We start from the raw sequence: 14,754 nt of genomic DNA on the forward strand, positions 1-14,754 counted from the left end.
CGGCAAAAAATTGTGTACGGCACCAGAGTTGGCACTTAAGTGATCGTTTTTTTCAAAAATTTTAGCACTTAAGTGATCGTTTTTCAAAAATTTTAGTTCTAAAGTGATCCAAAAAAAAGTTATGGCACTAAAGTGAGCGCCGTACACAAGTTATGGCACTTGTAATGTTCTTTTGCCGATGTTTATGTTCATCATCTACCGATCAATTGATCGAAGGAGAGATGGGAGAAAGAAAATACGACACCACCACCGTGTGTTCGGGACCGCGGGGCTAAGATTCTGATAATAGGATTCCTTCTTTGGAAAGAACGATGAGGACGATGTCCGGTTTCGAATAACCTTGATGGTTTCGGGGAAACCCGTCAGCAGACCGAAAAAGTAAACAGAGCTGGCCGCGTAAGGCAAATATATAAAGTCATGCAATCCATGATTATTCTGTATCCATCATCACTCCGCAAATTCGAACGTTTGCACTTTTCGCGGTCGACGCAAAATCAAACACCAGAGATTTTCCTTTTGTCTTGCCATTTTGCATTGTGCCACCCTGTCTCGTGATAGGATCACTAGCCTGTGTGTCTCTTCCGAGCGATGACGAGTATTCTCGGTGGCGACTGTGCCCGCTACGAGGCCTCTCTCGACTTGCCTGCTATGTGCAAGTTCGCCAAGCAATGGCGTTTGGCCTTTGCGACCATCTATTGCTTCCGAGCCATCACTACCTCCGCAAACAAAACCAAGAAATTCCCTAGAAAATTTCCTTCCCACACTTTGATTTCGATCCATGATTCGGCTCAGAGCGCTTGCTCCGATCAACCCAGCTACTTCAAGATTGATCAGTCACAGCTCACCAATCTGGTTAAGGACAAGGACCTTGGCCACCTCCAGGGATTCGGCGGGGTCAAGAAAGTCGCCTCGGCCCTTGAAACTGATGTCTTGGCCGGGATAAGCGGCGATCCGCACGACGTCTCTTGCAGGCAAAATGTGTTTGGCGTCAACTCATACAAGAAGCCGCCTGCCAAGGGCTTCTTCCACTTAGTATTCGAGGCTTTCAACGACATCACAATCATGATTCTTCTTGTCTGCGCTGGGCTTTCGCTCGGGTTCGGGATCAAGGAGAATGGGGTCAAGGAAGGCTGGTATGACGGTGGGAGCATATTCGTCGCGGTGTTCCTCGTGATCGCGGTGTCCGCCGTGAGCAATTACCGGCAGAACCGGCAATTTGAAAAATTGTCTCGGGTGAGCGGTAATATTCTCATCGATGTGATAAGGAAGGGTCGGCGGCAGCAGGTTTCCATATTCGAGATCGTCGTCGGAGATGTCGTTTTTTTGAAGATTGGCGATCAAGTTCCGGCGGACGGGCTGTTCCTCGAGGGGCACTCCCTGCAGGTATGGATGGCAATTTTTACTGGTTTGACTGCATTAGATATGCATATTAACTCATGTTGGTTTACTCCAGAAATAATTAGTTAAGTAATTGGTCCAAAGAAATGTAGAAGTGTATGATATTCACTTTAACACTGGACAGTTTGTCATTTTCATAATCTTAATTCTATGATGAAAAGGAAAAGTAATGGTTTTAAGTCCTAGCAGAACAAACTAATTGAAAGAATTTTACTGCAAAAAGTATAGTTAAAATAGAATCCATTTGTTCTTGACGGGAAGGAATTGTATCGTGTCATCCTAGCGCCACTAAATCATGAGCAACTTTTGTATTGTTAATTTAGGTTGACGAATCAAGCATGACCGGGGAGAGTGATCACGTAGAAGTGAACAGCAATCAGAATCCATTCCTGTTCTCTGGAACAAAGGTTGCTGATGGGTATGCTCAGATGCTTGTTACATCCGTCGGCATGAACACGACGTGGGGCGAGATGATGAGCTCAATCAGCCGAGACAACAGTGACTGGCAAGAGTGATCACTGGCATGAACCCGTGAACAAAAACAGGGGCAGACAAGGACCAAGAAGGGTTCACCTGTTGAGTTGCATATGGGGGACCTCCAGCTGGCTGACTGGCAACGGCGAGGCTGACTGGCTTCCCTTTGCGACCTGTAAATGCCAAAAACTCACCATTTTCTCTCTGTTTCCCACTCTCTCTCTCTCTCTCTCTCTCTCTCTCTGGAACTTCTTCATTGACTAACCCCTTTTTTTCTTTCTTCTCTATGGCTTTATAGACGGGGCGGCTACCTGCTCCCTTCCCTCTCTACCACTTGATCTTTACTCTCTGCTGTAGACTTTCGTGGCCTACCTTGCTTGGGCACCACTGTTCGCCGCCATCCGGCCAAGATGTGCAACGCACGGGGGTTCGCCGCCATCCGGCCAAGATGTGCAACGCACGGGGGGGAAAAGTCAATGCGGAAGGAGGGGGAGAAGGAAAATAGAGAGAGGGTTAGGCCGGAGGGAAAAAGGAAAGGGAAGGTGGGCTGGGCCGGCCCAGCTCGCCGGGGGAAAAAAGAAGAAAAAAGAAAAACAGGCCGAACCTCAAGGGGAAGAAAGAGAAGGCCGAGTTGACCCAACCCTAACCCGGCCCAATTCGAAATTTTTCTTCTTTTTCCTTTTTTTTTAATTTTCTTAAATTAAAGAAAATACATTCTAATAATGCAAAATACACCTAACATTTATATGCCATGCAATTTAATGAAAATATTATTGTTTAGAGGTTAAAAATTTGACATCTAGTTTTTGTGCAATAAATTTTAATTGGGTGAGCAAAATTTAGGTGTCAACAATGCTTTTATGTTTGGAGGTTCCTATTGGATGCATAGCGAGCTACCTGATGAATAGATCTTCATCAACTGCGATTGGATGATTTTTGAGTGGCCATGTAACTTTGCTTATTATTCTATTATTAGAATATTCGGTTGCATGTATTATGTTCGAGTAAATAATGGTAAGCTGGGTGAGAAGGCAAAGAAATGCATGTTCCTAGGCTATAAATAATTTGAGCAGGGTTATCGGTTATAAATTCATCTATCATCAGCAGAAAGATTACATTCGACGAGTCTCCAATACTTCTGGGTGTGAGTGTTTGTGGCGTTTATACGGATTTGGACGATGTTCAACTTAAGGCGGAGTTACAACCAAAAACTCCTAAAGTGGCGGATACTAGTGTGATAATCAATACATATGATACTTGTAACGAGGTGGAGCATATAGAGTCAAGGGTTGCTATAACGGTTGAGTTTAACAAGGTGGGTGCTCAATCTCCTAATAGCTATGGATGCAAGGTTATGTCCAAAAATCATTGTGGAATAGTTAAAAGTACACGTGGAGTTGGTGTTCTGATGAGGTTCACGGTTATGACAATGTAACATCCTGAATTTCGACCCATTTCTGGGATCCGCCGAAGTGGATATTATTTCTCATCTGATTTTAGTACGTCTCGCCCGGAGCTGGCCCCTCGCAGGATACTGACCAATGGGAAAGGCTAACTAGGAAAACGGTACGTGGACCGAGGACCCGATCGCGAATTAAGTGCAGATTTCGAGAAACGGCAGGGAAGTATTTTGGGCCAGTGTGGGCCGATCCTAGGAAGGTAACGGATTTGGTTTGACCAACGACGTACGATCGGATCGCGAGTGATTCCGCTCGACCGAGAGTACGAGTGGCGAACAAATCCCGAACCTGAACCGAATGATCGTGACCCCTGGAATAACCAATAATTCCTTGCGTTCTCCCGGTAATCAAGACCGTCACGACTCGAGTGACCTTAGGTCGATACGCGTAACCCCTAAACAGCCACCCGTCAGTGAGAGGCTCTAAAATTCTATATTGAGCAATTTTGATCGCCAAATTGGACCCGAACTTCGATGTCGAAATTCTATAGGTGTTTGCGACTATTTTGGGAGGTCGACGTCATTTTTGAGTGGCCACACACATTTGGGGTTGGTACGGTCGAAAAATGGAATTTCGACCCGGGACCGGAAAATTACCGTTTTGCCCCTGGACCTTGTACTGGGTATTCCGAATTTTGGATAATTTTGGGCAATAATTGAGGATTAAAATAAGTGAATAAGGAATTGGAATTATTGAATTACCCGTTTGCTCCTCAATTATTGGATTGGGCTAATTATGGATCGTTAGATCAAGGGCAAAATGGTCCGAGGGGTAGGATCGCGACACGTGGCACACCTTTTTGACCCATAAGACCCCTTTGACCACTCTCTCTCCTCCCATTTTCCTCCCCCATCAGCCGTGCACTCCCTCTCCCACGCTACTTCTCCTTCATTTTCATTTCCTTCTTCTCCTTCATTTTCTTCTTTGTTTGGCCGTGAGAGGCCCTCGCCGGAGGAGCTCCGCCGCGCCGCCGTGCCGTCGCCGCCGCACCACCTCGCCACCACCAGCAGTCTCATCTCTCTTTCTTCCCTTTCCTCAGCCGCGTGAGCAGCCCCCACCGTGGATCACCGTCTGCAAGCCGCCGCCGTTTGCGCCGCCGTGGAGGCCGTCCGTCGCCGCCGCTTGCGCCGCCGTGGAATCGGCTCAGCCCACCCATTTTCCCCACTTGTTCAGCCTTGTAAGGAGCTTAGGAATCCAAGTGAGTGGAAACCTTAACCCTTAATTAGGCTTGTGTGCACTTTGGACAAGTTTAGGGGTTATTAGGGTATTTTAGGAGTTAATTAGTGTGGGCTGATTTGGGGCTAAAGTTGTGGTGACTTTAATGGCCTAAGGTGATGATTTAGGGATGGTTTAAAGGCTGTGGATAATTGGATTAGTGGTTTGTTGAGCTTGGTTTGCTTGGTGATGCATATTTGTTGATTTCCGGTACGGTTACTGTTGCGTCTCCGGATTTTGTTATTTTTGGTGTGACCTGTGTGGGACGAATTTGAAGAAGTGTTCTTCATAAAAGTTGTTCCCAACATCTTTAAGTATAACATATTTTAATTTGGGAATTTTTGGAAATCATTTGATGCCATTCGGAAGTCCATCTTTGGACCGAAATAAAACTGCCCGATTTACTGTTCACCCGACCTTCGGGTCTGTTCAAATTTTTATAAAATTTTTCAGGCCTATTTTCAAAATACTTCCTTCACAAAAATTGTTGGGGACATTGGTGGCTATAACATATAAAAATTTCAAGGTTTTCCAAAATTATTTGGGTACCGAATGAGTTGAATTTTGATGGCCTGAGGGGCTGTCCGAGCGAACCGGATTTCGTCTGACTTTGAGTGTCAAAACGAGGTATTTACGGTTAGAACTGGGTTTCGAGTTCTTCATGAAAAATGTTCATCGAGATTTTTTGTACAACATATCTAAATTTCATAATTTTTGGAATTGATTTATTATTTATTTCAAATGGATTTCAGCCACTGTGTAACTGCCCAGTTTGGACCCGATTTTGTTCACTCTCGATTTTTATCTCTCTCGGACTGATTGGTGGCTGTCCACATTGAGGCGTGACCGGATTTAAAATCGACAATGTGAGTATAACCTTCTAAACCCGGTCTAAGACAGTGTACATTTTTAGACGGACCCGGTTTAGTTTATTAGTGATACGATTTGAGGAGAATTGATATTGATAGTTCGAGGCTGAGGTGAGATCGCGATTAATTTGATGGATTATTGTGGCGATCTAATAGCGAATTGGAGGTCGATAATAGGGTGAATAGTGGCTGTCCCCAATAATGGATATTCGGATTGGTGTCATTAAATTGGAGATTTATTGGCTGAATTGCCGGGTATGCCCGAATTGACTGGCTTATTGATTGTCGTGCTCAATTGTTTAATGCCATGCCGCCTGACTGCTTGTTCAAGCAATGCGGTGTGTGATTGGCCAATCATTGATGTGAATGTTATTGCCCAAGTGCGTGAATTATGTTTTGGGCCACATGGTACTAGTTGGCCAAGTGCGCATGTTATGCGAATAAGTATGGGTAATTGATTGGCTATTTGAGCACGTTGATTTGGCATGTTTGTTGAGATGCCGTGCTGAAATTGAATGCTCATGTTGCATTGTACGACATTACATGGCCACGCATTGTGTATGCCGAGAATGGGGCATGATATGAGATTATGCGAGAATGCGTGCCTGACATGAGCATGGGATCACCTAATTGCCCTGATGCGGTTACGCGGGGTTCAGATAATAACTGGCCGTGTATATGTGTGATCACATTTCGCCCTGATGCGTGTTACGCGGGGTGTGCCGTCCTCATGCACTTTGAAGCAGGACGATGCTCGGTACGTCCGGAAGACGACCATCCTGATGCGTTTTACGCGGTCTCTGGTTCGTGGCGAGATCAGTGTTGCGTCTCATGCACTTTGTAGCAGGCTAGAGACACTGGGCCAGATCGGTGTTGCGCCTCATGCACTTTGTAGCAGGCTAGACGCACCGGGCCTGGAATTGTGATGACTCGAGTCGTAATGAATAATAATAATGGAGCATGAGCCAGTGTGCAGTGTGAGCCAGAATGAAACATGGCATGATGATGACATTTGCATGCATAAGAATGCATGGGCCAATGTGCGAGTATGCAAGACTCGGTGAATGGCATGCGAGATGAACACTTTGAGTATGAGCATGCGTATGGCGTATGTGTGAAAATGTGTGCCACGCATGTGCCGTGATTATTATATCGAACTATTTAACCTGCAGGGTCAGCAAGGTAAGCGATCCGGGCTCAAGGGCCTAGGTCATTTGATTGACATCATTGTCGGTTGTTGTGTTGATTGCTTGTCAGGAGGTGCATGTTAGCCTAGTTTCGGTTTAGGAGGCCTACTCACTGAGATTCGTCTCATAGTTGTTTAAACCCCGTTTTTCAGACCCCTATTAGAGGATACCTGGTGTACCCGATCAATATAAGGATCTGGAGCCCATAGAGCAGGATCCCGAACAGGTTGGCGAGGTCGAGCAGAAGGATTCGGAAGATGAGATAATCGAGGCTGAGTCCGTGTCATCAAGATCCGATCCCGATTAAGTTTCCTAGGATCAGTCTTAGCCTCTTTTAGGTCGGGCCGGTAACCCTTTGATTGTAGCCCCACCTTAGACTGCCCCCTTGGCCACTTAGTCATTTTGTTAGTAGTGGCCGTCGACCCGCTTTTATTTGGAGATTTGTATTGGTGTATCGTGGACATTGTATATGTTTTGAAGTTCAATGCAAGTCTTGATTATTAGGCTTTTAATTGTTCGTCGTTCCTGCTACCCTTGGTCATGTATTGTTTTGTACGGGTGTTGTAATTATTGCTTCCGCATGTGCCTTATGCTCTGTTTTGGGAGTTGGGTCAGCGACGCGTCCTGGGACGTCGCATCAAAATCGACCGGTACGTGGGTTGATCGCGCTTCGAGGGGTTCAGGGCGTGACAGACAAAGTTCGAGCGATGCTTAGAATTGGAAGATGTCTGTGATGGTTAAGCCTGTGAAAGGCTATATGAGATTAGCAGCCAAGTTTGGATTCCAGTGAAGCTATTGTAACTTAGCTCAAACGTCGAGTAAAGGTGGAGATTGTTAAAAATATATCTCGAGTTTGAGCCCGAAGAGGAAACTTTCGTAATTTGAATAATTTCCTAGATTGAATCGGTTCCCTGTTTCAGTTGTTTCTTTGTATGATGAGGTTTCCCAAAAAGGGGTTTTCTATTTCGGATCAAACTCTTATCTATTTATAAGAAGGGTTTTCTTTGTAAAGAGTATCGAAAAGGAGCTTGTGTTTGTGAATTACATCCCGAGAGTTTGAAGCCAAGAAAATTTTGCGATAAGATTTTGTGTGATTCTTTCATGAGATTGAGAGATTATGTTATGAGAAATTATGAGAACTAAATACTACGTGGGTAATTGGATGTAATTGGAGAATGTGAAACACAAAGAGTGTTTAAGTGACGAGCATGTTGTAATTTATGTTGTATCGTTTAATCTATAATGGAATTCCGTACAACTCTCCCGTGAACATGGCTACACCGATGGAACCACATAAATCCGGTGTTTGATTTATTTTCTTGTGTCGTTCATTTTATTGGTTGGTCGCTTGCTTTCCGCAGCATTACATGTGTAAGGGATCAAGAAAAACTTTCTCCTTAAGCCGGTTGCCGTGTTTGCTCTGTCTCTTCGAGTTTCTTTGTTTTTGTTCGACGATCGTGACATGCACGACTCGAGTTCTTTACTTTTCGCATTATTACATCTTGTGAGTTCTTCTTACTAGGGTTACAGAACTGGGGGTTATTCCAGGAAAGCCCGCGATGGAGTTCAGTTGACGGGCTTGGGACTCCAAGGTCAAAAGATATGGCATCTGGGTCTCCCCATCTCTGCAGATCTGTTTGTCCTTTCGTTGACTCCCCGTTCCAAGCCCCTCAACTGAACTCAATCGCGGGCTTTCCTGGAAACCCGTTGGCAGCTTCCATGTCCCAAAATTACGCTGTAACCCGGCTCGCCGCTTAAGCATGTATATAAACCCCATGTAATCGAGGGGTATTGTCTCAAACCAACCTTCATTCCACAAATTCCAAGATTGCTTTTTCTGTTGCTATCACAACACGATCGAGTTTATTTGCTTTTTGTCTTGCCATTTGCATTGTGCGGCCCTATCTGTGCATCTCTTCCCAGCGACGACGAGCATTCTCAGTGGCGACTCCATCCGCTCCGAGGCCTCTCTCGACTTGCCCGCTATGCGCAAGTTTGCCAAGCAATGGCGTTTGGCCTTTGCGACCATCTATTGCTCCCGAGCCCTCCTCACTACCTCCACAAAGAACACCAACGAGTTCCCAAGAATATCTCCTCCCTCCACTTCGATTTCAAGCCACGATCAGGCTCCTGGCGCTGGCTCCGATCAACCCAGCTCCTTCCAGATTGATCAGTCACGGCTTACCAGGCTGGTCAAGGACAAGGACCTCATCCACCTCGGAGAATTCGGCGGCGTTAACAAAGTCGCCTCGGCCCTTGAAACTGATGTCTCTGATGGAATTAGCGGTGAACCGGATGACATCACTCGCAGGCAAAAGGCATTCGGCGTCAACGCATACAAGCCGCCCGCCGAGGGCTTCTTCCACTGTGTGCTCGACTCTTTCAGGGAACTCACACTCTTGATTCTTCTTGTTTGCGCTGAGCTTTCACCCAGGCTTGCGATCAAGGAGAAGGGGTTCAAGGAAGGCTCGTACGACGGCGGGAGCCCAATATTCTCAGTTTTACTCGTGTTCATAATGTCGCTTGTGAGCAGATACCGGCAGAACCTGCAGTTCAATAAATTGTATTGCGTGAGCGGTGATATTCTCATTGATGTGATAAGGAAGGGCCTGTGGCAGCAAGTTTCCATATTCGATATCGTCGTCGGAGATGTGGTTTGTTTGAAGATCGGCGATAAAGTCCCAGCAGACGGTCTGTTCCTTGACGGACACTCCTTGCAGGTATGGACGAGAATTTTTACTGGTTTGTTCGCATTAGATTCGCGTATTAACTCATGTTAGTTTCCTCCAGAAATATATATTGTTAGTATTACCAAGTTCAAGCCCAGGTAGATTAATTAGTTAAGTAATTGTTCCAAAGAAATGTAAACGTGTACGATATTCTGTTTGACACTGCACAGTTTGTCATTTTCATAATCTCAATTCTATGCCAAAAAGGAAAGGTAATGGTTTTAATTCGTAATTCTAGTCGTAGGAGAACAAACTTTGTTAAAAAAATTTACTGGAAGAAGTACACTTAGACATTATCCATTTCTTCTCGTGTTAATACTTGTTCAGGTTTCATTTTCTTTGTTTCAACTTGAGACCGGAATGCATCCTATCGTCTCATCCTAGCGTCACTAAATCATGTGCGACATTTGTATTGTCAAATTTAGGTTGACGAATCGAGCATGACCGGGGAGAGTGATCACGTGGAAGAGAAGAGCAATCAGAATCCATTCCTGTTCTCCGGAACAAAGGTCGTTCATGGGGATGCTCAGATGCTGGTCACATCAGCCGGGATGAACACACCAGGGGGCGAGATGATGAGTTCAATCAACTGCGACAGCAGCGAGCAGACCCCTTTACAGGCTCGGCTCAACAAGCTCACCTCGTCGATTAGCAAAGTCGGCTTGGTGGTCAATTTTCTGGTTCTTGTGGTCCTGCTAATTCACTACTTCACGGGAAAAAAACAGGACGAGAACTTGAAAGGGGAAATCATTCCAGGCCAAACGATAGGTGACAATATCATGAACTCCATGGTGGGCATCATCGCAGCCACAACGGCAATCGTGGAAGTCGCGATTCCGGAAGGCTTGCCGCTCGCGGTAACACTTACTCTTGCTTATTCGATGAAGAGGATGATGGCAGAGCAGCCGATGCTGAGGAAGCTTTGGGCATGCGAGATAATGGGGTCGGTCACCACTATTTGCACTGACAAGACCGGCACTCCGACGATGAACCAGATGAAAGTGACGAAATTCTGGGTCGGCAAAGACTCCGTGGCGGAAAACGCGTACTCCTCTGTCTCCAAGTTTGTCCTGGATTTGATTCGAAACGGAGTCGCTTTGAACGCCACAGGCAGCGTCTGTAGGTTGCCTTCAGGATTGGAGTACGAGTTCTCCGGTAGTCCCACCGAGAAAGCGATTCTTTCCTGGGCGGTTTCGCAGTTGAGCATGGACATGGAGGAGACAAAGAAGAGCTGTGAAGTCATCCAGGTCGAAGCCTTCGACTCGCAGAAAAAGAGAAGCGGTGTCCTAATAAAGAAGAGTGCAGATGACACGGTCCATGTGAACTGGAAAGGAGCGGCAGAGATGGTCTTGGCAATGTGCTCGAGCTTCTACGACGGGTCGGGGACAGAGAGAGATTTGGACAAAGATGAAAGGATGAGATTCGAGCAGATTATCCAGGGGATGGCGACGAGCAGAATCAGGTGCCTCGCTTTTGCTCATAAACAAGTCTCCGAGGAAGCGATCAAAGAAAGAGAAGACGGGGAGAAGATCCAGGAAGATGGCCTGACATTATTAGGACTTTTCGGTATCAGGGACCCGTGTCGTCCCGACGTGAAGAGGGCAATCCAAGCTTGTCAGGATGCGGGAGTGAACATCAAGATGATAACAGGAGACAACATCATCACCGCTAAGGCCATAGCCACGGAGTGCGGGATTCTCAAGCCTGGGGACGAGGCCTCCAACGAAGCCATCGTGGAAGGGGCTGAGTTCCGCAATTACACGACTGTGGAGAGGCTTCAGAGAGTCGAGAAAATTAAGGTCATGGCGAGATCCTCGCCCTTCGATAAGCTCCTCATGGTTCAGTGCCTGAAGCTGAAAGGCCACGTGGTCGTCGTCACAGGGGACGGCACGAACGATGCAGCGGCCCTCAAGGAAGCCAACATCGGGGTCTCGATGGGCATCCAAGGCTCCGAGGTCGCCAAAGAGAGCTCGGACATCGTCATCCTCGACGACAACTTTGCCTCCGTGACGACCGTGTTGTGGTGGGGTCGATGCGTCTATGATAACATCCAGAAGTTCATCCAGAAGTTCATCCAGTTCCAGCTCATAGTGAACGTCGCGGCCCTATTGATCAACTTCGTGGCCATGGTCTCCTCCGGTGACGTACCCCTAACGGCCATCCAGATCTTCTGGGTGAACCTGATCATTGTCACGCTTGGCGCCTTCGCCCTGTCCACAGAGCGGCCCACCAGGGAGCTCATGGAAAAGCCCCCCGTGGGCCAGACGGAGCCACTCATAACCAATGTCATGTGGAGGAATCTGGTGGGACAAGCAATTTACCAAGTGGCCGTCCTCCTTGCTCTGCAATTGAATGGCGAATCGATCTTCCGTGTGGACAAGGCGGTGAAGCGGACGCTGATATTCAACGCGTTCGTCCTGTGCCAGGTCTTCAACGAGTTCAACGCGAGGAAGCTCGAGAAGAAGAACGTGTTCGAGGGCATACACAAGAACAAGCTGTTCCTCGGGATCATCTTCGTGACGGCAGCCCTCCAGGTTGTGATGGTCGAGTTCCTGAAGCGGTTGGCCGTCACGGAGCGGTTGAGCTGGGGGACAATGGGGCGCATGTGTCGGGATCGCGTCCGCGTCTTGGCCTATCGGTTGGGTCGTCAAGTGCATTCCGGTCCCTGATACACCAATCTTCAGCTACTTGGGATCGAAATGCAAGAAGCTCGTGAGGAAAATTGTGCACGTAAAACAGTTCATTAGGTTTAGGAACGCTAATCGGGTTCAACTCGATTCTTCTCATTGTACGGGTTTATTGAACTTCTCTTGATGCAGTGTGATTAAACAAGGAATCTGCAATCAATCGATGTAATTTTTCCAATTCAAAGAGAGCACTCATTGAAACAGCAACACTACAATTGGATAGATTTTTTATTCCTGGAGAGCCACTCCCAAAGCCCGCAGCATCGTAGTCACTAGCATTAATGGTTATTAGAAGACTAAAATGGGAATCATAGGATGTGGGCTTCAAATTTGACCTCCTGCAATGGGTCGACCCGACTCGACTCGACAATTCGACCAAAGATCGAAATCATCTTCAATAAGAAGTACTGAAGTAGGGCGGCCTCCTGCTCAACTCACCCCCACTCCCGTAAGGAAGGCAGTCGACTCCCTTATACACCGGAGAAAAGGCGAAGTTTTCGGCGCACCTTTTGCGGGTCATAGGCTGTTGGAATCGACTCCTCGCTAATAGGGATTCATCCTCTCCCGAGTAGGAAATTCATACTAAACAATTATCGGCTCCGAAGATATGTGTTCTCTTAACTATTGTCCTTAGTTTTCTAAATCTGAATCAACATGGTTCGAAGTAAGGTCGCAAACTAGGCAGGCGGGTCGTGCCTAATGTGTTCTTTTGGCACGTGTCGGCAGATCGTGTTCGGCTCATCTGGGCTCGGTTTGTCGGCCCGGACTTGTAAAAGAAATTGACTCAAATCAAGCCCAAGCCCGAAACTTTATTCTGCATTAACTGTCGGCTTCGTTCAAGTGTTCGAGTATGCGTGCAACTTCAGATGCGAGCAAGAGGAATGACGAGAACTCCATAGGACGAGTCACCTTCACATAGCCAACAACGCGAAGAGGAAAACCAGGATAAAAATGTGAAGCACGGAAAGACCGAACCGGTATGAACTACGCGCATAGACAATGTCGAGGCGAGGAACAAATTCATAACGCATATCGGTCACATTCCTAATCAACTCAATTCAGGTCGGGTCTTAATCTCAGAATTTGGAATGTTAAACATAACAATGACAAACATACATTGCGCTAACTAACAGAGTCGATTGAATGACACGAAAAGTGAGTTTTGGTGACTTAAATTTTTTGGTAATAAATATCTTGCACTTTTGTCAATTCAATTATAAACCTTTCAATTTTGCCAAATTAAGTCATAAACATGTTCATCTTTTATTAATTGAGTACATCCGGCCAATTTTGCCTGAAAATTGCAAACATGAACGTTGATCGTGCCACGTAAGCAAGCCGACAGTGACGTTAACAAATTTTAATAATTTTGAATCTATTTATTTATTATTTTCTTTTTCTTTCCTTTTTCTCTTTTCCCTTCTTCCTCCTTTAGCCGGTCGCCGGGCATTGGCGATGGCTGACGATAGGCCAGAGGCGAGGGCGAAGCCGAGTAAAACAAAAGGGGTTTGCAAAAAAATCAACTAAATTAAAATCAATTAGAATATAAACGAAAGAGACAGAAAGGGCTACACACGTACGTATGTCTCCATCCCAAAGTTGCATGAAAAGACGCAAGCGCAACCCCACCACCAGTCAAAGGCAAAGGTGAAAAAGAAGATGAAAGGGGATAACGTTGGTCTTAACACGACCGCATTTGGGTCCAATTGCTCCCTAACAAAAACAAAACCAAACCCAACTTTTGTCATCTCCAATGGCAATCTAAAGCACGAAAAGCCAACCCCCCTTCAACATTTGCAACTTTTGACGACAATGAGGTGTCGAAATTCGCCGCCCACATGATCCCTATTCTTAAAAAAAAAAAAGCTCGGGATATGTTCGTCTCACAAAAAATGAATGATTTTTTAAAAAAAAATGATCGCTTATGTCGCCTACAGGAATGAATGAATAAAAAACATTTTCATCGTCCACGAAAAATGTTTAGACATATACTGTCAATGACAATGGACATATTTTTCATTAGTTAATTATTTCAAACGATACAAGCGGTCATTTTTAGGACAATATTTTCCAAATGGTTCATTTTCTGCGAAATAAATGGAGCCTTATGGTGCGTTTGTTTCACGTAAACTCAAGATTTGTAAAACATTTTCGAAAAATAATCGCATATGTCTCTTACAAAAATGGATGAGTGAAAAGTTTTTTCATCACCCATGGAAATAGTTAGCAATAAATTATTGTCGATAATAAAAACATTTTCTGTCGGCTGATTTTTCTAAACGATATAACCAATTAATTTTCAAAAAATATTTTTTAAAATATTGAATTTTCCGTTAAACGAACGCACCTTAATTTTCCTTTTTTTTTTTTCTCGTGACCATGAAAAATCTTTAAGCTCGGAAGCATTTTTGTTTCTTATTTTTTTTTCTTTACTTAAACGTCGTGTCGTTTTCAATAATCCCCCCCCCCCCGACAGAGCAAAGCCCCACGAAAGCTGGCCATCATGAACGTGAGATATCACGGTCAAAAAAAGTTCCTTATTTTTCAGCAAAGCCGAATGGCCAGTCCTCTTGAAAGGTACAACTCGGGCCTAGTTTCACACTGTACGGACGGATATGGAAACTAGGAGGGGAGGGAGGGACACATCGGGTGTAACACGAGGCCTAGGCGTTCGGTGGCAGTGCGGGGCCCCCGCGTAGTCCGGCTCGATCGGGTCGAGCAAGTTGATCGGGTAT

At 45.7% G+C, this 14,754-nt stretch overlaps 1 pseudogene; it reads left to right on the forward strand.

Moving 5' to 3' along the window:
* The first annotated feature begins 220 nt into the window (after positions 1-220).
* On the forward strand, positions 221-12,146 carry LOC115690637 (putative calcium-transporting ATPase 13, plasma membrane-type; annotated as a pseudogene).
* The last annotated feature ends 2,608 nt before the right edge of the window (positions 12,147-14,754 follow it).

The sequence above is a fragment of the Syzygium oleosum genome, unplaced genomic scaffold, assembly GCF_021117445.2.
Source record: "Syzygium oleosum isolate NSW1041296 unplaced genomic scaffold, Sole_v2.1 Sole_v2.01, whole genome shotgun sequence".
Classification (NCBI taxonomy): domain Eukaryota; kingdom Viridiplantae; phylum Streptophyta; class Magnoliopsida; order Myrtales; family Myrtaceae; genus Syzygium; species Syzygium oleosum.